Raw genomic sequence first — 23051 nt, 5'->3', positions numbered from 1 at the left:
TCTCTTTTGGAAAGCTGCCTTTGAGTTAAATACACAAATCCTGAAACTTCTGAAAGCAGTCAGTGTTAATTATCTTTCTTTGAGATGAGTCACCGACAAGCAGAAAATTTGCCATCTAGTGGTGTTTGTACATACGTGAAATCTATTTTTTTATTTTATTGTGAAGTATGAAAGACAGAGAATATCCATAGGCAAACAGAATGAGATCTTCCTGCAATTTTCTCTTTTTTTAATCCACAGGAATGTGTAAATAAAACCGTTTGATTATTTAACAAGAGAAAAAAACATTTGGTTATTTAACAGAATTTTCTGACATCCTTGTTCCACCCAGTTGTTATAAATTTGCTGCAGCTGCTTCGTAACGCCTCCAGATGGCGCGCTGGTGCCCGTTCTCGCCTCCCAGCGACCAGCCAGTTGCCAGCTGCTGGGGAGAATGAGCTTGGAGCCGCAGGGCTTAATCCCGCGCGGCTCAGAGATGGGTTTCTGGACTCGCGAAGCAGCTGCAACAAGGCATCACTCATTGTACAAGTATTTCCATTTCTGAGAGCAAAAGGAAGAACTTAAGCGGGCGGCACTTGGAGTGTAAATTGCTTTGTAGTATTTAAAGGCAGAATGGATCCTGGGCAGCCGAGCTGGTACGTGCAACAGAAACTACTCAATGGAATTGTTCTGGGTAGGACTGGTCTGATCGTCCTTTGTGTACCAAACGTTGTGTGTCCTGGATTGCGCCTATGTGTATACACCCATTTCATTTTCACCAGGATCATGGGGACTTGGGAGTCATAATCTTTCATTTTTCCAAAATGATATAATAAAAGCTTTACAGAACATTGTTTATTAATAGAAGCGTGACCCGAGTCACAGTCTTTAGAAACACATGATAATGGTATAAAAATACTTTTCTTTTATGTTTCTTTTTTAGAGAAAAAGAAAGTAAACGTAACCTGTATCACTGTGCAGTGTTACTGGATATGACTTAAAAGACAATGGCAAAAAATGTTTGACTGCCGTGGAGTAGACTTTTACCTGTAGGTGTAGACTTAAGCACACCTGTAATATATCAGTGTTTTCAAATCTGTGTGCCAGAAAAAAACATTGTGTAGCTATAAAAACACTAGTTATGAAAAATGCATGTCATGAATGTGTACATTTTGTATGGTCTAATACGTTTTGTGAATGTGTGTTGTGTATACGCACACAATAACATGTATATGTGACCTAGATGCAGAATTATTATTGTATGGTTACAAATAGGCATGTGCTGAACATAGATTAATTTCTGAACCTTCATACACTGTATGTCTGTCTGGATAACTTAGTATGGAGATTATCTATTGCCACAATATTAAATATGAATTAAAAACAATATTTTGTTTTCACTGTTACACTTTAAATTTGTTGAATTCTATTCAGTTGTGCATTGAGTTTTCTATGCTTTTAAATTCTGAGGAAAGGCTGGTTTTTATATTTTGAACATAAATTATTGGCTGAGATGATTATGTGGAGATAGGATTCATAGACATATAAACATAGGTTCCCTAAAGTTCAGGTTATATGTGGAATTCACAAGAGTTAACAGTTTTGAAAACTCGAGAGTTCTGACCAAGAGTTTACATTAGAAACAAGAAAATTGAAAGATTCAGAACTAAGTTGGATATTATCAAGGCTGAGGGAGTACGTTTAGTAATATTACTCTAAGATTAATGTTAGACTACTTATAAACTTGTATAGATTCCCTTGAACAGATGTTGTTCATGAACCAGTGACTGAATTTTATCTTCTATCATTGCACATAAGCAAATATAACACGATTCAATACAAGAAATATGACTTGCAAGTGAACTAGGTAAGGTAGCATGCTAAATAAAGCCTAATATACTGAGAAAAGTTAGAAACTATAGAGTCCCTGCCCTCAAAGAGTTGCCATTCAAATGACTAGGTTAGGCATGTTCATGAATACGAGTACACAGTAAAAGACAAAATAAATGCTATTAAAATGAGACATGCACAGGTGTGTAGCATTTAAATTGAGGGAGAAATCTAACTTAGGGGCATTAGTAAGGCCTTCAGATTGGAGAGCCCCCTTCTAAAGAGATGGATTAAAAGAACAATTTTTGTAGGTGTGAAGAGGTTCTGGGCAAGAGATGTATTCGGGTCAGACATGTGGTTTGGGTTGGCTATGGCTTTCTTTATTGGTCTCAGAGGTAAGGAGTAAGAGATAGATAATATTATGCAAATAGGCTGTGTAATATTGAAGATGATCTTGAACATGGGACTGAAATTTGTGGATTTCATCATCAGTTCATTCCCAGTGCCACTAACAATGTAGGCATTCAGTATTCTTAAAACATTGAATGTTCTGTGTAATAGCAAGAGCCAGCACAAAGTTTTAGGATATTTGTATGGTTTATGTATTGCATGTCTACCATATTAGAATGTAAGTTTCAAGACATAGCACTCTTTTTCAGTATTATATCCTCAGAGCCTAGAAAGTACTTGAAAAAATATTTATCTACTGAATGAATTAATGACTAGTAAAATTGGAATATAGTCAGGGTTCTATATCATTCACATTTAGTTTTCCTGATGGTCTTAAATTACTAAAATCCTCAAAATTTACCAAGTCTTTGAAGCTATTGTATCAGCCGATTCCACTTATGGCTCAGGTACTTCTAAGCAAGTTCCCTGGAATTCCACTATTAGTATTTAATCTTACTCTATTTTTAACCTCTTTTAAGAATAGTCTTGCCTTTACATTTTTAAAACGGTTATTAAGATAATTATAAACCGTGTGATTATTCAGGCAGAATTAAACAGTCCCTCTTCATATCGCTATAGTAGACATAGTGAGTATATAACACACATTAAACAAATACATTCAGGAAAAGAGTTGAGGGTTTGAAGAATGTCTTTGCTCCCTGTAACATATGTTTACCTCCTGATTAGAACACTTCTAATATTTGGTTCTCTGCAACTTGATTTAGGCGAAACTCTCTAGAGCCTCTTTATAATTTTGTATATGCAGAGTGATCATTTGGGAAATCCTTAGCTATTTGCTTATATAGTATTTGGGGACACTGTGATAGTTTCTAGGGGTCACAGCCCCTGTCCCCCCAACAGCAGTGGTCCTCTTTTTTGTTCCTGTGTACTGATATCTATACTTTTTATGGACAATGACAGGAATTTGTGGAGAAACTAGTGAAGAAAGAAGTTTTTGTCATTTGAAAGGGTGATACTGGGTGAAAAGATACAATCATTTTTAAGGAATTTATAAATGTGATTTGCCCAACTAAATTGTAAATGAATGCATAATGACTTGTAAATAGAAGGGCCGAATAAACAATGTCACTGAACCAACAACTTCAAAAATAGACCCCTGGAGTTTCCCCTGATCCTCGAGAGAGAGCTTTCCGCTGTGATAACGATTTATATATCTTAATTTACTTGTATATCACTCATCTAAAAATACACTAAAGTGGAATTTCTCACTTTAAAAATATATATCGATGGGGTTTATGTGTCAGTTCAACTGAGGATGCAAGCTTTTAGTTTCAGCTTGAGCTAATCTGTGCGAAGTCAGGCTTTTTCTCCCAACAGTGTCAATAAGACAAATTTCCACACTAGCCTGGTCTCCATCCTGCTGGACTTGCTGGTAATGCTTTATTTTTATCCCTGTGAGAGGAGGTAGTATGGCATGGTGGCTGGCCCAAGACTTTCACCTTATTCAAAACCCTAGTGTGTGGCTTGACCTGGAGATTAATCTTTCCCTAATAGATTAATCTATTAGAAAAAGAATACCTTGTCTAAATACTGCTGGGCATTCAGTTTTGGAGAAATATACTGCAGTGTGTACTGCAGGTTTTTCCCCCTAGTGGTTGACTTAAGGCTGTTGTATTGAAACAATAGAAATAGACTTCGTATATGGAGCTGGCTTGGTCAATATTGTCTAACTTATGTTTTTCAAAACTTATTTCAGAAGAAATGGTTATTTCTTCTGAATGATCACTGTTAAATGATCATTTTGAAAGACACAAATACAATGCCCTGAACAACATGCTTTTGTGTCTTCTTTGGAAGGCTGGACATACAAAATTATGCAAAAACAAAATATATACAATTAATGGAAGTGTTTCTGCTACTAGATTCATACTGTACTCCTTTTTCTGGGTGTAGTGGAAAGATCTCCCTCTGTGTATTCTAATGTCACTATTTTTTATCAACGGTGACACTGAATCAGTTTAACATGATTTTTCTTTAGCCTGTGTGACCATACTGTAAATTCCTTAAAGGCAGGAAACAAATTCTATGCTTTCTTTGAATCTCTGTATTATACTAAACATACTGCCAGCCACAAAGCACTTAAGTTTATATATATATTTAAGTAGGGTCTCACTCTGTCACCCAGGCTAGAGTGCAGTGGCACAATCATGGCTCACTGCAACCTCAACCTCCTGGACTCAGGTGATCCTCCCACCTTAGCCTCCAGAGTAGCTGGGACTGCAGGTGCACACCAACATGCCCAGCTAATTTTTGTAATTTTTGTAGAAATAGGGTTTTGCTATGTTGTCCAGACTGGTGTAGAACTCCTGGGCTCAAGCAATCTGCCTGTGTCAGCCTCTCAAAGTGCTGGGATTAGAGGTGTGAGCTCCCTCCTGGATCCTGCCATTTTTTTTTTTTTTTTGACAATTGAGTAAAGATTAAATTATAATTTTTTCACACTAATTAAAATAGTAGATATAGTCATATAATAGCAACTTCTAAGGGACAAAATGGAAATCTTTCTAGTGGTTCTATATACCAAGAATGTTATACCTGACACATCACAGCAGAAAGAGAAAGCTCCTTCTCCTTAATTAGCTGTTAGAAATGAAACGTCTTTTTAAAAATATTATTTGAAATGTGGAGATATCTATAAAGACACAAAACTTGCCTTTACTTGGTAGAGCTATTTACGTCTGAAATAGCTATCTTCTAGCATACCTGTGTCTCTAGGGTGTTGTATAACTGCAGGTGGAATATTCCAAAGTTAGAACTACTAAAAGAACAAATCAGAAGAGTTCCTAGCAGTAAGAATTAACCTTAAGGAAGCTTAGACACATTTATATGCTTTAGAGCTGTTCCTGGGGGAAAAAATCGTGCATTTTTTATAATGAGCGTATTTATAAGCATACCCCCACCTGCCACCAAGATGTATAAAAATGAGTTAGTAGCTGCAAACTGCTATTTTAGCAAGTGCTAGAGGAAAATAACAAAGGATCTGTGGCTGTATTGTTAACAGGAGTGAAGAAGCTTCTCTTGTGTCTCTGGACCAAAGGCTAACAGAAGAGCTTTTGGTTACTAAGATGTATTCTTTCCTGGTCTCAGGCTCATTAACGATGGAAGTAGGAGGGAGAGCATATAAAGCGGCAGCTGCAGCTGTGGGCACTCAGATCATTTGTCACCTGGCATGAAGTTAGTGTTGGCAGCTCTGGAGCTCCAGCACAGAGCACCAGGGAGCAAATGCCAACTGATTGTTGTTCCTCACCAGCTTGCTGGCTAACTCCTACTCATTCTTCAGATCTCTGCTGAAGTGTTGCTTCATCCAGGTAGCTTTGCCTGACCTCTCTAGAATGCATTTAGCACCTTTCTCTTCACTGTTATGGCCTCATAATCTCACCCTTACCATCACACTTACTGCTTGAAGACCTGCCTGCCCTCCTCACTAGGCTCAAGAAAGGCAAGAGCTGAGTCTTTTCCAACATTGTTCAGTGTCTATCTTGCATACAGTAGGTGTGTAAATATTGATGAGTAGTATCTGTTGCATGACGGCTTTATGACTATGTATAGGCTGTATGGGCTTGGATATCAATGAAGGAGGTATTTGACTGAGTGCCATGTGTGAGCTGAAAGGAAATAAACTCTCAGTCCTCGTGTCCTCATCTACTATCTGTGACAATTGTATACCTGCCTTTTAAAAGTAGTTGTTGTCCTGGATAACAAACCTGAAAATGTACCCTTGAACTTTAAATAAAAGTTTTTTAAAATAATAAATAAATGTTTAAAATGTAGTTGTTACAGTTAAATAATATATATATTTTTTGTAGTAGTGCTATGAGGATTTATTTATGGGCTTTCTGCATATTAACTGAGTTGATCCTCAAAAAGACAATCATCAGGTAGGTACTATTAGCACAATACTTTATGTAAGAAATAGAGGCATGGAAAGTTTAGCTTCCTTGCCCAAGGTCACAGAGAGAAGAATAATAAAAGTGAAAGGCCTTGTAGAGTGACTAGGCTGGAGTAGATATTTGCTAAATGCTGGAATTGGGACTATTGCAATTTTACTTAGAGAAGGCTGATTCTTGTATAAATGGGAAATTACACCAAACAGTTAAGAACAGTTTGTTCTCTGGTTTCAGAGCCTTCTGTTGCAGATATTTTATTTGTAGAATTCCCATGGAAGCCCAATATGGTTAGAGAAAAACTTCTAATGTGTGCAGTCAGAGAGAACCCTTATCTTTATTGAGCATTATATGGTGTGGGGCATGTTAGAATCTAAAGAAACCTTTGTAACAAATATTATGGATTTCAAGATAAAAAAGAAGTAAATGATATCATGACCTGTTTTAATAGTTTGCAGCATTCCTTATTTATTTTGTTTTATTTATAACTTATACTTATTTTGTAATGTTTACTTTTTCTCACTATAAAATGCTTTTTGCTGAAAATAATACAAACAGCAAAGAAGGAAGCAAAAATTATCCATAATTATTCAACTAAGAGATAGCTACTATTAACATCTTGGCATTTTTTTTCTATTTTTTGATAGAATTACATGCACATCTGCTTATATATACACATTCATTTGTACACACATTTTAATATGAAATTAGGTTATACATATATTCTATGTCCTGTTTTGTACCTATTATTTTATCATTCTCTTTAAAAATTATAATTGTCAGTACCTGCATAACATTATCATATATGGCTGTATCATAATTTTATTTAGTAGTTTTGCTTCTGTTTAATATTGTCCTAATTTTGAAAATTGGTTTATTCTTTTCAATTTTCACTTATTTGAACAGCTTACTATGGTGCTTTACATGAAAGATGTACCTTCTAAATAATCATATTTAGATGATGATGTAACAACTAATAATATTTTCGAAGGGGGTAATGCACTTCTGTTCAGAGATAAACAGGCCCAAAAAAAATTTAAGACAGAATTAATATTTAACAAAATAGCAAGAAATAAATTGAAATGGCAAATGGAAGTGGAATAATGTTTTTTGAGAGACCATGGTATGCTATCACCTATGAAGGTCAGCGTTGTAATTACCATTTTACTATGACTGACTGGGGCTCAAAGGCAATGAATGACAAAATCAGGTTGTTTTCGTGGCTCTGCCAGGATTCAAATAAAAGTCTCACTCCTCAACACTTTATTTTCTTCATTCCACCATGCAGTCTACACAGCGTGCTGGCAGTGCTCATAGCTCCACATGACACTTAATTTATCTGAGCCTCAGTTTCCTCATGTGCAAAATAGAAACCGTAATACTCACCGTGTAGGATTTTGTGATGGTTAAGTTGAATAATATATGGAGATTGAGATCCAAAAGAATTTATCCTAGGGCTCAATGTTAGCATCGAGGCTCATAGGTATTTCATAAAGTATATCCTGAAAGTGACAGAATTTGATAATCTCCTCGGAATTGAGGGACTCGCAGAAGGCTCATTAACAACCCAAATTTCCAGACATGAATCTAGATTTAGATCCAGAATCTGAAGTAGGTCACTGACTTTGTTTTTAACAAATTCCTTTGGTAATTTTGGTAATATTTTAAATGGCAACCACAGATATAGGCAACTAGAAAAATGATGCTGAAGGGAGGATGAAAAGTTTAACACGAGACACGAAACTTTGGCAGTCACTGGTTCAAAGTAGATGGAGCTTCCTGTGGCATCGTATGGCTGGAAACTGTGAGGATGTAAAAACAACTCAGGGTTTGAAGACTTCATTTTCTCAGGTAATTTGAAATATGAAACACATTCAAGGCACTTGAAATTAAAAGCAAAAATAATACTAAGTTGACTGAACAGAAATGGCAGATGACAATGTTTTGCCAAAGTAGGATGTGCTTTAACGTGGGTTGATTATGAAGGTAAATGCACTGGATGTGTGATGCCTGTGGATCCTAATCACGTATATAGTACTTAAACTAAGAAACCTGATATGAATTTTCTGTTTGACTTTTTTATTTTTAAGGAGGATATCTTAGAATTATTTCTTCCCTTCTCTGTATTTCCATAGAATATTTCTAGCCTTTTATACTGAATAGCAGTTGATAAAATTGATTTTTCCTATGACAAAGGGAGCTTGCAGAGAATAAGAGTCCTAATTCATTCAAGAATGATGCTCAAAAGCAACTTTTCAGTGAATTTTTCAGCCCATATTTTAATTATTTTAAATAGTTGACGGGAACATCTTGTAACTTTAAGAAAGTTCTCTATGGGAGACATGCACTATATTATTTAATTAAAATTACACCAAAGATTTTAGAACATTTGCTTTTGTAGTATTGTGGTATTTGATGTGAATTCTTAAAGAGTGTACTAAAGAAAACATCTCTAATATCTGAGACCGATGTTCTCTAAAACTGTGTTTTTGTCAGGAATTAGTAAGCTGCCTGACATTAATATTGTTAAAATTTTAATTGATGGTATTAAATTTCCTAGTGTACCTTCTGCTACAGAAATATTTTGAGTTGTGCCAACTAATTTTCTGGGCCTGTTACTGTCTAATAAACATAGTGGAGACTATATATTTTGACTTGCATTTTCTGGTTAAATCTAACCTTTGTCTTCTATAGTTGTATTTTTGTATTGGTCCTTAACACATAAGCTTACAATCTTAGGGGGCTAAAGAGGAGCTTGAAAAGTGATTTTCAGGAAGAAAGGAGAATCTCTACAATTTCAAAGCACTTTCAAAAAAGCCATGTCACAACTTCTCTTGCTAACCTATCCCCGTGTCAGTTACCCACATTGTTGTGAGATTCTTTATGAAACCCTTCCCTGAATACTTCTGCTGCTGTATAAGCCCACGTCTTCACTCTTGATCTTAGTGCAAACAGAAAAGTGCTCCACTGACCTTTTAATACATGTCATTTAGATATTAGGAGATTGTTACTGAAATCTCTCCCTGAATAAATACTGCAGACACATGGACTATAGTCCATGCTCTTTTGATGAGTTCTTTCTGCAGGGCAGAGCGCTGTGTACTTCACATGCAGAGAGCTACAAGAGGGGCTTTTGTAGGCTTCCTTGCCTTCTTACTTGTAGTTTTTAAAATCATTTTCCCTGTTTTTGTAATTTATCTAAATTGGCTATTCTTTTTTAATTCTCTGCTTGACTTTTTCCACTGGCCTTTTCACCTTCTACACTTGACCATTCACACTCAGAAACAACGAAAAAAAAAAAAATGGCGGTTGAACCCTGAAGAAGGATTAAAGGTACACACCTTACAGTATAATTTTGTATGTACATGATTTTATGTATACATTTCAGACACCTACCATCATTGTCCTGTAGGCATGTACTATTCAAGTGCAAAGTTTTGTACCAAATATTAAGCGGATTTATCAATAATGCAAAACAGTAAACCCTGTCCTATATTGAAGAGTAACAATCGTATTACCACCCACTTATTGTGTATTGAATCCTGACCATCCTGATGGCAGGTAATATTGTGAATATACTAGCATTAAATAGAAAGATTGTCTGACTAAATGATCATCATTTTACCTTATTTCTGAGTCATTACTTTTTGTTAAGGACCTCTTCTATCCTTTTAGTTTAGAAATGTAAACTGACGTTCATTCCTTTAATTTATACTTCAGTAACTTAACCATCATTTTGCACCATTTAATTAGTGAGTTTTCCATGTTTTTTCTCTCATTCTTCTCATTTTGTAAGTCATCTTCTGTTCCGGTATATTTATGGATTTTTAAGGTGGTAAGTTTGCTGGAGTCTCATTGATTGCTACTTTCTTTTCTTTTTTTTTTTTTTAATTTATTTATTATTATTATACTGTAAGTTGTAGGGTACATGTGCATACCGTGCAGGTTTGTTACATATGTATACTTGTGTCTTGTTGGTGTGCTGCACCCATCAACTCATCATTTACATCAGGTATAACTCCCAATGCAATCCCTCCCTCCTCCCCCCTCCCCATGATAGGCCCCGGTGTGTGATGTTCCCCTTCCTGAGTCCAAGTGATCTCATTGTTCAGTTCCCACCTATGAGTGAGAACATGCGGTGTTTGGTTTTCTGTTCTTGTGATAGTTTGCTAAGAATGATGGATTCCAGCTGCATCCATGTCCCTACAAAGGACACAAACTCATCCTTTTTTATGGCTGCATAGTATTCCATGGTGTATATGTGCCACATTTTCTTAATCCAATCTGTCACTGATGGACATTTGGGTTGATTCCAAGTCTTTGCTATTGTGAATAGTGCTGCAATAAACATACGTGTGCATGTGTCTTTATAGCAGCATAATTTATAGTCCTTTGGGTATATACCCAGTAATGGGATGGCTGGGTCATATGGTACATCTAGTTCTAGATCCTTGAGGAATCGCCATACTGTTTTCCATAATGGTTGAACTAGTTTACAATCCCACCAACAGTGTAAAAGCGTTCCTATTTCTCCACATCCTCTCCAGCACCTGTTGTTTCCTGACTTTTTAATGGTCGCCATTCTAACTGGTGTGAGATGGTATCTCATTGTGGTTTTGATTTGCATTTCTCTGATGGCCAGTGATGATGAGCATTTTTTCATGTGTTTGTTGGCTGTATGAATGTCTTCTTTTGAGAAATGTCTGTTCATATCCTTTGCCCACTTTTTGATGGGGTTGTTTGTTTTTTTCTTGTAAATTTGTTTGAGTTCTTTGTAGGTTCTGGATATTAGCCCTTTGTCAGATGAGTAGATTGCAAAAATTTTCTCCCATTCTGTAGGTTGCCTGTTCACTCTGATGGTAGTTTCTTTTGCTGTGCAGAAGCTCTTTACTTTAATGAGATCCCATTTGTCAATTTTGGCTTTTGCTGCCGTTGCTTTTGGTGTTTTAGACATGAAGTCTTTGCCCATGCCTATGTCCTGAATGGTACTACCTAGGTTTTCCTCTAGGATTTTTATGGTATTAGGTCTAACATTTAAGTCTCTAATCCATCTTGAATTAATTTTCGTATAAGGAGTAAGGAAAGGATCCAGTTTCAGCTTTCTACTTATGGCTAGCCAATTTTCCCAGCACCATTTATTAAATAGGGAATCCTTTCCCCATTTCTTGTTTCTCTCAGGTTTGTCAAAGATCAGATGGCTGTAGATATGTGGTATTATTTCTGAGGACTCTGTTCTGTTCCATTGGTCTATATCTCTGTTTTGGTACCAGTACCATGCTGTTTTGGTTACTGTAGCCTTGTAGTATAGTTTGAAGTCAGGTAGCGTGATGCCTCCAGCTTTGTTCTTTTGACTTAGGATTGTCTTGGAGATGCGGGCTCTTTTTTGGTTCCATATGAACTTTAAAGCAGTTTTTTCCAATTCTGTGAAGAAAGTCATTGGTAGCTTGATGGGGATGGCATTGAATCTATAAATTACCTTGGGCAGTATGGCCATTTTCACGATATTGATTCTTCCTATCCATGAGCATGGTATGTTCTTCCATTTGTTTGTGTCCTCTTTTATTGCACTGAGCAGTGGTTTGTAGTTCTCCTTGAAGAGGTCCTTTACATCCCTTGTAAGTTGGATTCCTAGGTATTTTATTCTCTTTGAAGCAATTGTGAATGGAAGTTCATTCCTGATTTGGCTCTCTGTTTGTCTGTTACTGGTGTATAAGAATGCTTGTGATTTTTGCACATTAATTTTGTATCCTGAGACTTTGCTGAAGTTGCTTATCAGCTTAAGGAGATTTTCGGCCGAGACAATGGGGTTTTCTAAATATACAATCATGTCATCTGCAAACAGGGACAATTTGACTTCTTCTTTTCCTAACTGAATAACCTTGATTTCTTTCTCTTGCCTAATTGCCCTAGCCAGAACTTCCAACACTATGTTGAATAGGAGTGGTGAGAGAGGGCATCCCTGTCTTGTGCCAGTTTTCAAAGGGAATTTTTCCAGGTTTTGCCCATTCAGTATGATATTGGCTGTGGGTTTGTCATAAATAGCTCTTATTATTTTGAGGTACGTTCCATCAATACCGAATTTATTGAGCGTTTTTAGCATGAAGGGCTGTTGAATTTTGTCAAAAGCCTTTTCTGCATCTATTGAGATAATCATGTGGTTCTTGTCTTTGGTTCTGTTTATATGCTGGATTATGTTTATTGATTTGCGAATGTTGAACCAGCCTTGCATCCCAGGGATGAAGCCCACTTGATCATGGTGGATAAGCTTTTTGATGTGTTGCTGAATCCGGTTTGCCAGTATTTTATTGAGGATTTTTGCATCGATGTTCATCAGGGATATTGGTCTAAAATTCTCTTTTTTTGTTGTGTCTCTGCCAGGCTTTGGTATCAGGATGATGTTGGCCTCATAAAATGAGTTAGGGAGGATTCCCTCTTTTTCTATTGATTGGAATAGTTTCAGAAGGAATGGTACCAACTCCTCCTTGTACCTCTGGTAGAATTCAGCTGTGAATCCATCTGGTCCTGGACTTTTTTTGGTTGGTAGGCTATTAATTATTGCCTCAATTTCAGAGCCTGCTATTGGTCTAGTCAGGGATTCAACTTCTTCCTGGTTTAGTCTTGGAAGAGTGTAAGTGTCCAGGAAATTATCCATTTCTTCTAGATTTTCCAGTTTATTTGCGTAGAGGTGTTTATAGTATTCTCTGATGGTAGTTTGTATTTCTGTGGGGTCGGTGGTGATATCCCCTTTATCATTTTTAATTGCGTCGATTTGATTCTTCTCTCTTTTCTTCTTTATTAGTCTTGCTAGTGGTCTGTCAATTTTGTTGATCTTTTCAAAAAACCAACTCCTGGATTCATTGATTTTTTGGAGGGTTTTTTGTGTCTCTATCTCCTTCAGTTCTGCTCTGATCTTAGTTATTTCTTGCCTTCTGCTAGCTTTCGAATGTGTTTGCTCTTGCTTCTCTAGTTCTTTTAATTGCGATGTTAGGGTGTCAATTTTAGATCTTTCCTGCTTTCTCTTGTGGGCATTTAGTGCTATAAATTTCCCTCTACACACTGCTTTAAATGTGTCCCAGAGATTCTGGTATGTTGTATCTTTGTTCTCATTGGTTTCAAAGAACATCTTTATTTCTGCCTTCATTTCGTTATGTACCCAGTAGTCATTCAGGAGCAGGTTGTTCAGTTTCCATGTAGTTGAGCGGTTTTGATTGAGTTTCTTAGTCCTGAGTTCTAGTTTGATTGCACTGTGGTCTGAGAGACAGTTTGTTATAATTTCTGTTCTTGTACATTTGCTGAGGAGTGCTTTACTTCCAAGTACGTGGTGAATTTTGGAGTAAGTACGATGTGGTGCTGAGAAGAATGTATATTCTGTTGATTTGGGGTGGAGAGTTCTATAGATGTCTATTAGGTCTGCTTGCTGCAGAGATGAGTTCAATTCCTGGATATCCTTGTTAACTTTCTGTCTCGTTGATCTGTCTAATGTTGACAGTGGAGTGTTGAAGTCTCTCATTATTATTGTATGGGAGTCTAAGTCTCTTTGTAAGTCTCTAAGGACTTGCTTTATGAATCTGGGTGCTCCTGTATTGGGTGCATATATATTTAGGATAGTTAGCTCTTCCTGTTGAATTGATCCCTTTACCATTATGTAATGGCCTTCTTTGTCTCTTTTGATCTTTGATGGTTTAAAGTCTGTTTTATCAGAGACTAGGATTGCAACCCCCGCTTTTTTTTGTTCTCCATTTGCTTGGTAAATCTTCCTCCATCCCTTTATTTTGAGCCTATGTATGTCTCTGCGTGTGAGATGGGTCTCCTGAATACAGCAGACTGATGGGTCTTGATTCTTTATCCAGTTTGCCAGTCTGTGTCTTTTAATTGGGGCATTTAGTCCATTTACATTTAAGGTTAAGATTGTTATGTGTGAACTTGATCCTGCCATTATGATATTAACTGGTTATTTTGCTCGTTAGTTGATGCAGTTTCCTCCTAGCCTCTATGGTCTTTACATTTTGGCATGTTTTTTCAATGGCTGGTACCGGTTGTTCCTTTCCATGTTGAGTGCTTCCTTCAGGGTCTCTTGTAAGGCAGGCCTAGTAGTGACAAAATCTCTAAGCATTTGCTTATCTGTAAAGGATTTTATTTCTCCTTCACTTATGAAACTTAGTTTGGCTGGATATGAAATTCTGGGTTTAAATTCTTTTCTTTAAGAATGTTGAATATTGGCCCCCACTCTCTTCTGGCTTGGAGAGTTTCTGCCGAGAGATCTGCTGTTAGTCTGATGGGCTTCCCTTTGTGGGTAACCCGACCTTTCTCTCTGGCTGCCCTTAAGATTTTTTCCTTCATTTCAACTTTGGTGAATCTGGCAATTATGTGTCTTGGAGTTGCTCTTCTCGAGGAGTATCTTTGTGGCGTTCTCTGTATTTCCTGGATTTGAATGTTGGCCTGCCCTACTAGGTTGGGAAAGTTCTCCTGGATGATATCCTGAAGAGTGTTTTCCAACTTGGTTCCATTTTCCCCCTCACTTTCAGGCACCCCAATCAGACGTAGATTTGGTCTTTTTACATAATCCCATACTTCTTGCAGGCTTTGTTCATTTCTTTTTCTTCTTTTTTCTTTTGGTTTCTCTTCTCACTTCATTTCATTCATTTGATCCTCAATCGCTGATACTCTTTCTTCCAGTTGATCGAGTCGGTTACTGAAGCTTGTGCAATTGTCACGTATTTCTCGTGTCATGGTTTTCATCTCTTTCATTTCGTTTATGACCTTCTCTGCATTAATTACTCTAGCCATCAATTCTTCCACTTTTTTTTCAAGATTTTTTGTTTCTTTGCGCTGGGTACGTAATTCCTCCTTTAGCTCTGAGAAATTTGATGGACTGAAGCCTTCTTCTCTCATCTCGTCAAAGTCATTCTCGGTCCAGCTTTGATCCATTGCTGGCGATGAGCTGCGCTCCTTTGCCGGGGGAGATGCGCTCTTATTTTTTGAATTTCCAGCTTTTCTGCCCTGCTTTTTCCCCATCTTTGTGGTTTTATCTGACTCTGGTCTTTGATGATGGTGACGTACTGATGGGGTTTTGGTGTAGGTGTCCTTCCTGTTTGATAGTTTTCCTTCTAACAGTCAGGACCCTCAGCTGTAGGTCTGCTGGAGATTGCTTGAGGTCCACTCCAGACCCTGTTTGCCTTGGTATCAGCAGCAGAGGCTGCAGAAGATAGAATATTTCTGAACAGCGAGTATACCTGTCTGATTCTTGCTTTGGAAGTTTCCTCTCAGGGGTGTACTCCACCCTGTGAGGTGTGGGGTGTCAGACTGCCCCTAGTGGGGGATGTCTCCCAGTTAGGCTACTCAGGGGTCAGGGACCCACTTGAGCAGGGAGTCTGTCCCTTCTCAGATCTCAACCTCCGTGTTGGGAGATCCACTGCTCTCTTCAAAGCTGTCAGACAGAGTCATTTGCGTCTGCAGAGGCTTCTGCTGCGTTTATTGTTTACTGTGTCCTGTCCCCAGAGGTGGAGTCTACAGAGACAGGCAGGTTTCCTTGAGCTGCTGTGAGCTCCACCCAGTTCGAGCTTCCCAGCAGCTTTGTTTACCTACTTAAGCCTCAGCAATGGTGGGTGCCCCTCCCCCAGCCTCGCTGCTGCCTTGCCGGTAGATCACAGACTGCTGTGCTAGCAATGAGGGAGGCTCCGTGGGCGTCGGACCCTCCCGGCCAGGTGTGGGATATGATCTCCTGGTGTGCCTGTTTGCTCAAAGCGCAGTATTGGGATGGGAGTTACCCGATTCTCCAGGTGTTGTGTGTCTCAGTTCCCCTGGCTAGGAAAAGGGATTCCCTTCCCCCTTGCGCTTCCCAGGTGAGGCAATGCCTTGCCCTGCTTCAGCTCTCGCTGGTCGGGCTGCAGCAGCTGACCAGTACCGATCTGGCACTCCCCAGTGAGATGAACCCAGTACCTCAGTTGAAAATGCCGAAATCACCAGTCTTCTGTGTCGCTGGCGCTGGGAGTTGGAGACTGGAGCTGCTCCTATTCGGCCATCTTGCTCCGCCCACCGATTGCTACTTTCTATACAGAATCTTTTAGTCAGTGTCACAGGGAGATTATTATATGGGTATCTCATATACAGGAAATTAGATTCACTATAGAGCAGCTATGGTGGATTTCCAATATTAGATGAGATTAAATTAGATTCGCTGTAGACTTTTTCATGAACTGTTTTCAAATCTGAACTCATTTATTCAGCATGAGTGCAAATCATTATGATAAATTATTCTGAAATACATTTACAGTTTTGTACATCAATTTGAGAAACTTTTAATATTTACTGTTACATTTTCAAATAAATAATTTTCTGCTTTTCACATATATTTTTAAATTGTTTCAATCTTTCATGTTGAAATGTTTCTGGAAGATAAAAGTGGAGAATCCCCCTAGATTTTGTTTGTCAGTACTGTAATATTGGGCAAGTTACATATGGCTAAACAGATTATATATTGAGTTTATGAGACTTAAAAAAAATTCACCCATAAGAAAAGGATGCTGTCTGTCTGATTTGATGATCTACATAACATTGTGAAGAATAATAAAAATCTATATTTGTATAAACATTAGGCTAGAGATCAGAAAATGAAGCTGTGCAAATCAGTGGGCTGTATTTTTAAGTTTCATTTGCCACTGATAAGCATACTGCAGAGCTTGAGAAATTACTCTGCTTAATTTTTCTTAAAACAGTACTTAAGTAGATCAATTACTGATTTGGATTTTATAATAAAAAGAACTGTGAAGGAGAAATTTTTTTGTTTGACAGGTTGGAAATGAAATGTTCCAAACTTGTGTTGTGCAACAGTTTCTTAGGCTCTGGTAAGAAATTAGATTATGTCAAAACTAGTTAATTACAAAGATAAATGTGAAATGCAGGAGACTGATGAAAACAAAATAATTTCAACCAAAGTTCAGGAATTTTTTTTTTTTTTAATTCAGTGATAACACAGATATCTTAACTGATGTCTGGGCTCCATTTCATTTACTTACTACTCCAAATGTCAGCAATGTATACAGTAAGGTTGGTTTTCAGATATTAACTCTAAACCATATTCATCAATTATACTCTTGAAGCCAACATAAAGCCCTTTATAGCAGAAGGGTCTTTATTCCCCCTTTTCTCCAATTTTTATTTTGTTATTATGTGTTTATTTCTATCAATATCCTCCCTTATTTTCATCGTTTTCATATTCCACCCCACACCTGGACTAAGTTAGAGTAAAGAGATCTCTGAGTTAAGAATGCCAGTGAGATCAGAACACTATGAGAATAAGGTGGTGATAGTGGGATAGGGAAAGCAGCTGAAAGAGTTTATTTATATTCGAAAATACATGCATCTGCACCTGCAAGAAGACTTTTGCCATCACAGTCAACTCTTTATTATTTAGAGAACTCTCTGCTTTGTGGAGATTTGGCTGGAACCCCAGATTTGCTTCCCTGGAACACCTAACTTTGTTTTTTTGCTGCCAACAGCATGGTCTCCTTAGGAAGGATTCGGCTTAGACGTGGAGAGGAAGACTGAGTGCCTGTGTGTATGACTGAGTATCAATCAATCCAAATTCCAAAGGCAAATTTAAAACATTTGGGTGCATTATTTTGTGCACATGCCTCTTTTTCTACCTTATTAAAAATAATTTCAATACTTGTATACTTTTAATATATCCAGTGCAATGCAGTGCATGCTCAAATATGTTTCATGTGGTCTTTCTTAACTTCATACTTAACATTTAAACATCTGTATGTTTAATGATTTTACCCTGGCCTCTGGCATTAGTCAAATATTTGTTTCCTTTTCTGTGCTGTCATCAAAGGACTATTACATTTTTAATCTTCCCTGAAGAAGTTGTAACACTCCATTAAAAAATGGTAACAAACACAATGTTACTCCCACTCCATCTTCTATGGCAATTCAAAGCTTGAACATGTATTCACTGTACAATGGAGGTTTGCCTATAGTTTCTGCATGGGATAATGGGACAATTGCTTTTTTGTTTTAAAAATATAATCCCGGCAACGACGTAAAGGATGGATTCGAAATAAAAATCTTATTGGTAGAAAATGTGGGACCAAACTGCCAGTGGCAGCAGTAATGAAAAGGGGGGTGTGGATTTAGAGATACAAGTAGATAAATACAATTTGGCATTAAAAGGTGAGGGAATGTGAGGATTTAAGGATAACTCTGAGATTTCTAACTCATGTAGTTGGCTACCTAATAGTGGCATTAGTCATAGTAAGTTATAGAAACTAAGCTTTATTGAAGGGATGCTTGGGATTTTAAGGGAGAAGCAGGAGAGTGGAGTGGAGATAATGTGTTTGGAGTTTGTCATGCTGAGTTTGTTACCTGTTGGACTTATATGTAGAGCAGGGTTTGTCAATCTTGGTCATATTGACACGTTGAGATGGATAATTCCTTTTTGGGGGTGAGGAGCTATTTTGTACATTTAGGATTCTTAGCAATGTTTATGGACTCTACTCACCAGATATCAGTAGTACCTCTCTCAGTTATGCCAACCAAAAAATATCTTCAGATTTTTCCAAGTCTTCCCTGAAGCAGGGACAAAATTGCACCCAACTGAGAACCACTGGTATAGAGACAACAAAGAAGATATCGATATTTTGTGTCTAGAATTTAGGAAACAGAGAAGACTTGAAATCAATATAAGACTCATCAGTAGTGACAACCTAACCAATGTGAATATGAGAGATTCTGCAGGGGAAGAATGTAGATGATTGTATGTTATCTAATTTTTTATTGAACAGGTCTGGAGACTAAAAATTCCTAAACACATGAGATAGACTGAGTCAGCTCATCTTATTTTTGAATACTTTCAAATGTTTTATGTTATTATGGTTGTTATAAACTGTTACATATCAGTCAAATTGCTTATATTGAGCCATAATTAATCTTTCCATAATAATAATTCTTTTGTCCTAATTTTGCTTTTGTGGAACACAAAACATGTCTATCAGGACAAATAAAAATCTTCCTAAATCCCTCCACATATTTTAATATAACTATTAAATTAATTTTTAAAATTCAATATTCTTATGCCCTGACTAAATATCTTTAATATTTTCAACCTTCTTTTATATGTTATATTTTGATACTTCTTGCATCATGAGTACATTCTATTGAACGGCAGCCATTTTATATATTCTTCTTAAGGTATGGAGAACAGAAATGAACAAACTCAATTTTTGACTTCCAGTTTAGAGGAAAACGAGCCGTCATCTTCTACAGTTTGGTCATAGTATTTTTTGGTCATATTTATTGTTGCGTTAGCTTCTTTGTCAGCCAGATTATGCTATTGTCTCTTATAGCTTGTTGTTTGTATTTTGCATGAACTTTCTGTTAACATTTCATATCATATATTAGTGATTTTTTTAAAAAACACATTTCACATTTCATATCATATATTGATGATTTTTTAAAAAACCAAAATGTGAAAATTTATATTCATCCTTTTAAAAGTTTACCCTTCTTTGGTTTAGCCAGTCATTTCAACCTGCTTGATCCTTTTGGACTATGATTTCATCGTGCAACATATTTGTTACTTCTACCAGTTTTATGCCATCTACACAGTTATCAATCATATTTATCCAAGTCATTAGTAAAAATGTGAGCAGGTCAGGTTCAGAGATTAAAGGGTTTATGCAGTGCTATGGATTTTTCTCTTCAGCGCTTTCCCCAGCTCCCTTTTACTTAAAGGTCTTTTTGTTTTCATAGAGTACTATAGAAACAAGACTTACGTACATTATTTTTCACCTTTCCCAGATAAAAACCTTCAAATATAATCCTACCACAGGACATGGCAAGGTAAATTATATTTCATTTGTTGGATTCCATTTACAGGAAAAATGATTTTGTTAAGTGATAAAAATAATGTTAAGTGATAAAAACAGGATACATATTTGAATATAAAATATGACATTGCTGTATGTAGTAGATGTAGATGTATATATAGATATAGACCTAAATATAGATATTTAGAGAACACCAAAATCTTAAGTTTTAACACCAAAATGATAGTTTTCTTTAAAATGGTAATTATGGTTGATGTCTTTTTGTATCACATTTTGTAGTTTCAAAATGTTATGTAATGGATTTGTCATTTTAAATGCAGAAAATAATAAAATATACTTCTATTACACAATTTTAAATCAACAAAATTTAAAACAGACTCTGCAAATAAACTCATGGATTCCTGATTACCAGTATTTGAGGAAAAGGCCTAACTGAACTTTAGTGACAAGATCAATCTTCCTAAGGAAGCCACAGGTTTTTAATATTTTCTAAGAAGAAGGAGAGTTGAAGTTGCATCATATTTTTCCATCATCAACACCCTACCCTGACTGAAAAATCTCTTAAGAGATAACAGATGTGGGTGGATAGGCCAGAAAAAGCTGTCAGATGGAGAAACATACTTGTCTGTTTTTCTCAACAGCATTGTTATAAAGATCAAGTGAGATGGATAAATGTGAAAATTGGTGGATAAAGCAGTTAACAGTACTATTCAAGGGTATCGATGAAAAGGAGTTTAAGTTATAATCACTATTTTGAAAGAGTATTGTGTTTTATTAACATATAATAGAATATTTGACTCGCCAGGCACGGTGGCTCAACACCTGTAATCCTAGCACTTTGGGAGGCCGATGCAAGTGGATCACCTGAGGTCAGGAGTTCGATACCAGCCTTGCCAAGATGGTGAAACCCCACCTCCACTAAAAATACAAAAATTAGCCTGGTGTGGTGGTGGGTGCCTATAATCTGAGCTACAGGCTAGTCCCCCCTCAGGGAGACTGAGGCAGGAGAATCACTTGAACCCAGGAGGTGGAGGTTGCAGTGAGCCTAGGTCGTGCCATTGCACTACAGCCTGGGCGAAAAGAGCAAGACTCCATCTCAAAAACAAAAAAAAGAATGTTTGACTACTTTTCTACAAAAGTCCCTTGAAGCCAAACACCATGTCTTTTTAAACTACATAGCTCCCAATGCCTAACACATAACCTTATGCCTATGAGTAAATATCTTTGGAATAAGTAGATAATGAATTACATTGCTGGCAATGTTTTCAAAATAATAGTGACTTTTTATTAACGTAAGAGAAATGGAATAATAAATAGTGTCATAATAAATTAGCAAGTACTAATCCTGTTATCGTGCCAAATTGATATAAAAGATGATCCATCTGTATTATTAGTGACTAATAACAACATTTGAATTCTTCCTGTTTCTGTTTCCTAATTTTAGGTACTCTGAGATATCATGCTTGGCCCTATTGTCTCTTTATACTTTTATAATTTTGATTATATCCATGCATCTGGTCTCCAATATCTTCTCCGTGCTCATTACTTAAATAAATAGACTATTTCCAGTTCTTCATGTCTAACTGCTGAACATATTTTCTTGCTGTCTTCATATCTACTCAAATTTAACCTATATAAAACTTAACCTATTCCATTGCCCTTCCCTGATCACCCAAGTCCTGAAATACATATACAACACATGCTACCTTCTTTTCTCTTAAGGGAAACTATGTTTCCCAGTCACTCATACTAGAATCCTTGTTCTTCGTGGTCCACTTTCCCCATCATTTATCTTCATCAATAACAAAAAGTTTTCAAATCTTAATGCTTCCATCTCCAGTGATATCTCTAGAGTCTATATTTGTTATTTAATTCTGAGACGGCATAGTTCAGGCTTTCATAATCATTCATTTAACCATCGCAATTCTCTCTAGTAGCTATCAGATCAGGATAACTCTTGTGTTAGTTTGCCTCAGTTCAAAAGTCTTTAATGACTACCACTTTAGCTACTAACTTAAGGTCCTATGAATATCATTTGAGAGGAATATACGTTGGAAAATACTAACTTGATTTTTCAAAATACTCTAAGCTTCAACCTCATATAGTGTGATTTCATAACTCTGGGGTCCTACCTAAAACAGGTGTTTGACTTTCTTTCCCATGTAATATTCTTTGAGTATTAAACTCACTGAAAGAAGGGAGCAGATGTTCACAAGAGGGAAGTTGGACTGGAATCTCAAACTCTTGGACACAACTAGTGTCCTCATGCTAGAATGAGAGACCTACACACACCAGTGTAGAATGAAAACCTAACTTGACTTCAACACCCAGGAAATGTGAGGTAATCCTTTGAATGGTGTGCAATGGCTACAAGTCTTGGCTCAGTTATCTAGGGTCCTATTCAGGATGTTTCTAAGGAGAGCCACTTGTATCTGCCTTACCATTTATTTCACACTTTTACTTCTCTCTTCTGATTTTCATCAAAAATAAATGTGGACTGGGCATGGTGGCTCAAGCCTGTAATTCCAACACTTTGGGAGGCAAAGGAAGGTGGATCACTTGAGGTCAGGAGTTTGAGACCAGCCTGGCAAACATGGTGAAACCCTGTCTCTACTAATAATATAAAAAAAATAGCTGGATATGGTGGTATGTGCTTGTAATGCCAGCTACTTGGGAGGCTGAGGCAAGATAATTGCTTGAACCTGGGAGGCGGAGGTTACAGTGACCCAAGATCATGCCACTGAACTACAGCCTGGGCGACAGAGCAAGACTCTGTCTTGAGAAATAAGAAAATATAAATAAATAAATAAATAAATGTGGAATCATGTGAGATGAGATTAGAAATATCTGTGGAATAAGGAAGTCCTGAGTACTATGTAGAAAGAGAGAAAGGATGCTCTTTCTCACAGAAGTGTAGCAAGAACCACTATCCAGAGACAGCAGTGTGTTGGGTGGTTCCTTAGCAAGAAATATTAAGTTAGTGGCAAGTTGATTAGAGAGGAAGATTTAAGTTGGTATAAATTTGATGAAAAGGAATGCAAAGTTATGAAGATAGCTACAA

General features: G+C 36.9%; 1 long non-coding RNA gene across 1 annotated transcript in view; it reads left to right on the top strand.

Moving 5' to 3' along the window:
- Window positions 1–435: 435 nt before the first annotated feature.
- The window catches only part of LOC112619506, a 335904-nt gene continuing 313288 nt past the window's right edge, over window positions 436–23051 (top strand). The window contains exon 1 of the long non-coding RNA XR_003118236.1: window positions 436–635. This is a non-coding gene — a long non-coding RNA (uncharacterized LOC112619506). The remainder of the gene's footprint in view (window positions 636–23051) is intronic.

The sequence above is a fragment of the Theropithecus gelada genome, chromosome 2, assembly GCF_003255815.1.
Source record: "Theropithecus gelada isolate Dixy chromosome 2, Tgel_1.0, whole genome shotgun sequence".
Classification (NCBI taxonomy): domain Eukaryota; kingdom Metazoa; phylum Chordata; class Mammalia; order Primates; family Cercopithecidae; genus Theropithecus; species Theropithecus gelada.
Note: the sequence above shows the minus strand (reverse complement) of the source record. Positions and strands in the feature narration are given on the sequence as shown.